Raw genomic sequence first — 4,899 nt, 5'->3', positions numbered from 1 at the left:
TACCTCTTCACGTCTGGCTCTCACCTGCTCTACGCCATTGGCTTCCGCCTCTACCACAGCTGGTGTTCCTCAGGGGTCGCGACCTGGTCTCAGACTGCTTCAAGTCCATCCCCACCATCAGGGGCACTGGTGAACCAGCAGACTGAGGCTTAGACTCCGCGCCCTGAGGGATTCCGGCCAGTGGGCTGCTAGAGGCTACCGCCAGTCGGCCGCTGACACATACAGTGAAGGAAATGTGTATTTGCTCCCCTGCTGATGCTGAATGTTCGCCCCTCACACAGAAATGATCGGTCTAACAATGGAATGTTCGCCCCTCACACAGAAATGATCGGTCTAACAATGGAATGTTCGCCCCTCACACAGAAATGATCGGTCTAACAATGGAATGTTCGCCCCTCACACAGAAATGATCGGTCTAACAATGGAATGTTCGCCCCTCACACAGAAATGATCGGTCTAACAATGGAATGTTCGTCCCTCACACAAAAAAAATCGGTCTAACAATGGAATGTTCGGTGTAACACTGAGAGACAGAATACAACAACAAATTCAGCAGAAATGCGTCTAACAAATGATGACTGATCTGCATGTTCATGAGGGAAAGAAGGATTTGATCCCCTTCACAAAACATGACTTAGTACTTGGTGGCCAATCCTTGTTGGCAATCACAGAGGTCAGATGTTTCCTGGAGTTGGCCCCCAGGTTCGCACACATCTCAGGAGGGATTTTGGCCCACTCCTCATGGCAGATCCTCCCCAAGTCATTAAGGTTTGGTGGCTGACGTTCGGCAACTTGAAATTGCAGCTCCCTCCACAGATTTTCAATCGGATGAAGGTCTGGAGACTGGCTAGGCCACTCCAGGACCTTAATGTGCTTCTTCTTCAACCGCTCATTTTTTGTTCGGGTGTCAAACTGGCGGCCCTCCAGCTGTTGCCAAACTACAAGTCCCATGAGGCATTGCAAGATTGACAGTTACAAGCATGACTCCTAAAGGCAAAGGCATGATGGGACTTGTAGTTTGGCAACAGCTAGAGGGCCGCCAGTTTGACACCCGTGATGTAATGCAAACATGACAGAGAGAGAGGACTAAGAATGAGGAATAGCCCCAACAGTGGTGAGGAAACAAAAAGATATACGGAGTAGTCAGACATTGCCAAAATGCTGCGTGTATCCAGCAATCACCCATTGATAGCTCCCCCTGGTTTGGGACCAAGTATAATGGGGCCCTAGCGAAAAGGCTGCACATCTAATGTAGTTATTCAGTTTCTAAACAGGGTCAAAGAGGACAAGGGATCCTTCTACGATCAGATATCCAAGAGACCCAGTGTCAGGGCTCTGTCTACAGCAGAGGTACTTGGAGACCTGGCATTCCTGCCAGTACCTTGCATGGCTGCAGAAATGCACGCTGGCAAAAATTGGCACACAGATGTGAGCCAGAACACACATGCGCACAGGTGCATAGTTACGCATGCATTAGCCCAGTTTGGCACCAGGTGGCCTTTATAAGGAAGCCCATCACTCCCTCAAATTGCTCGTTGATCCCTGGCTCCTCAGTACCTTTGTCCATGTTCCCTTGCTACTGTGATCTACTGTTACCGATTTGGCTTGTTCCTGGACCTGTCTTCTCTGCCTGACTCCTGATCTTACCCCGGCTTGGCTAATAGATGTTCTCACCTGACTCCTGATCTGACCTCGGCTTGGCTAATAGATATTCTCACCTGCTCTCCTGATCTGACCAGGCTTGGCTAATAGATATTCTCACCTGCTCTCCTGATCTGACCAGGCTTGGCAAACAGATATTCTCACCTGCTCTCCTGACCTGACCCCGACTTGGCAAACAGATATTCTCACCTGATCTCCTGATCTGACCCCGACTTGGCTAATAGATATGCTCACCTGATCTCCTGATCTGACCAGGCTTGGCTAACAGATATTCTCACCTGCTCTCCTGATCTGACCCCGACTTAGCTAATATATATTCTCACCTGCTCTCCTGATCTGACCCCGACTTGGCTAACAGATATTCTCACCTGCTCTCCTGATCTGACCCCGACTTGGCTAATAGATATTCTCACCTGATCTCATCTGACCCTGACTTGGCTAACAGATATTCTCACTCGCTCTCCTGTGTATGACCCCAGCTATCCTATTGACTACGTCTGCTCCAATCTCCACCCGGCATCTGACCTTGAGTACATCAGCCGTGCTCCTGAATATACTTCTAACAAGCCCTCCTACAGGCGACCCGTGCTACTTTGGGCCTGCCTCCTTCTGTCCCATATCCAGGGGATTCTGGAACTTAGCCGCACTCTCCATTGGCCTCTAACACCAGGTACGTGATACCCCAGAGTCAGGTTTGATTTAGCAAAAAGGTATTCCATATGATAGTTATCATTCAATATTGAGAGGACATTAGAGAATGAAGGGGGTATAGATTTTTTCAATGAGCACACTACAGCTAAGTACATGGGTGACCACCACATGAAAATTAAGAGGGGGATACCTATTTTTAACACTCAGGATAAATGCTAATAAGTCAGTAGGCAGGTGCAGGTATTCTTCCTGTCTGTAGGTGGCGCTGCATGGAAAGAGAAGTCTATTAAGGGAGAGTGTTCCCATAGGGACTCCGTTGGTCCTCTCTGGGAAGTAAAGTATCTGGTTTGGTATCTAATTCCCATGTGAATTCAGGCAGCCATCTTAACGGGGAAGCCTTGACATAGGGGATCCCATGTCATTTGGGCGTGATTTGAGCAAGTGACAAGCTAGGCTGAGAAACCCACTGGTTGGGAATCATGGGAGTAGCATCAGGGGTCGCAGGGGTCACAATTGTGTGTTTAGCTCCAGGGGGTCCCTGTTGTCATCTTGTATGCTGCATTTTTTGCCCACAAATCCCGGAGACAGAATCAAGGTCCAATCCACCTTGTGTCTCCTAGTGCCCCAGCCGAGCTCTGCAATTCAGTCCCAAGCTTCCAGTTTGCCTTCTCCCCAGATCCCAATCCTCCCCCTTCCCCGCTCTTATTGGCTGGGGAGAAATTATGTGGGTCGGGTTTCCTGACTGGAGTGGAGGATGGTGAGCAGCCTGGGACAGGGAAGTGTGGTGGCAGTGTGCTGACAATGGCAGGGGGGACAGAGCGAGGCAGGAGGAGAACATCGCTTGAGAGTCGGGACAGGGCCGCTGAAACTTAGGTAAGAGACACTTCTCAGGTCACTCACTTAATGTGGATTTTCTATACCTCCCCACCTTGAGGTGTCCAATCAGTGGGAACACTGAGTGAAAGCTTGGAACAGGCACACTGCTCCCCACAGGACCTGGTGGGGGGGGGGGGGGGGGGCTGCCAACACTTACAGAAAAATTATTTAGAAAAACCCTTAACACCTCCTGAGGGCCCCCAAGTGCCCAAGATTTTGTTTTGTCAATTTGAGCAGCATTGTGGGGGGGGGGGGGGGTAGGGGGCATGTCATTACCAGGATTGTGGGTGTCGGGGAGTATGTCATTACCGGGATGGTGGGAGGAGAGGTGAGTATGTCATTACCAGGATGGGGGGGGGCATGTCATTACCAGGATGGTGGGGGGCATGTCATTACCAAGATGGTGGGGGGAGGGGGGCATGTCATTACTGGGATGCTGGGGGAAGGGGGGCAAGTCATTACCAGGATGGTGGGGGGGCATATCATTACCAGGTTGGTGGGGGGCATGTCATTACCAACATGGTGGGGGGAGGGGGGGATGTCATTACTGGGATGCTGGGGGAAGGGGGGCAAGTCATTACCAGGATGGTGGGGGGGCATATCATTACCAGGTTGGTGGGGGGCATGTCATTACTGGGATGGGGGGGCATGTCATTACTCGGATGGGGGGGCATGCCATTACCGGGATGGTGGGGGGTGGCATGTCATTACTGTGATGGGTAGGGAGGGGGGCATGTCATTACCGGGATTGTGGGGGGAGGGGGGGCATATCATTACTGTGATGGGTGGGGAGGGGGAGCATGTCATTACCGGGATGGTGGGGGGAGCATGTCATTACTAGGATGGTGGGGGGAGCATGTCATTACTAGGATGGTGGGGGCATACCTCTGTTTACAAGTATTCAAAAGCATTGAGAGGTATGTCAAAATTGTATAGTTTCTACAAAATCTTTTGAGTTACCGTCTCAATACGTCAACAAAACTCTGAAATAACTCATTCGCCACTTGGAGTATATAGGTGCGTAGTGGGATTATCTTGGTGTGTGGTGGTAGGTGGTAATGGGGGGCCCTAGGTCAACTTTTGCATCGGGGCCCACAAGCTTCAAGCTACGCCTGTTAGGAGTAGTACTTAGTGCAGGGGCAGGTTCCTGGCAAGTAGGGATAACGTGGCGGGATCTCTGTCAGTGGCCAGTGCCATCCGGTTCCATGGCATACTGCTAGCCCTCCAGCAGAAGACGCCCTCTGGTAACGTTGCCATATTGAGATCCATTCTGGATTGTCTTGTTCTACACTGCAAATCATTTAATCATTGTGACTGTTCCAGCTTTGAGTAGACATCATACAATTTCCACTTTGCTAAGGTATGTGTGTACATAATCCCTCCTGAGTGGGTACCTTAGTCAAGGTTCCACCTAAAAATCCACTTTTCAGGATGACATAGCAGACTGAGAATTGGTGAACCCACTTTGTTGTGAACCTGGAAGTGATCTGCTCTGAGCAATTCTGGATTTGCAGCTGTTGGATTGTGGCGGCAGCGGTCTCAGGAACCATAAACCAGGCGGAGACAGACATTGCAGTTAAAATCACACCTTTAATGAAATAGCAAAGATAACACAGTTCAGGAATGTAGTCAAAAACAGAAGCCAGGGTCTGGATGCCAAAGTGGGTAATCAGACGAACCGGGGTCAAGAAATCAGAAGTCAGCTTAGCC

This window comes from Staurois parvus, unplaced genomic scaffold (genome assembly GCF_062004578.1).
Source record: "Staurois parvus isolate SC_StPar_1 unplaced genomic scaffold, SC_StPar_1.0 ptg003171l, whole genome shotgun sequence".
NCBI classification, from domain to species: Eukaryota; Metazoa; Chordata; class Amphibia; order Anura; family Ranidae; genus Staurois; species Staurois parvus.
Note: the sequence above shows the minus strand (reverse complement) of the source record.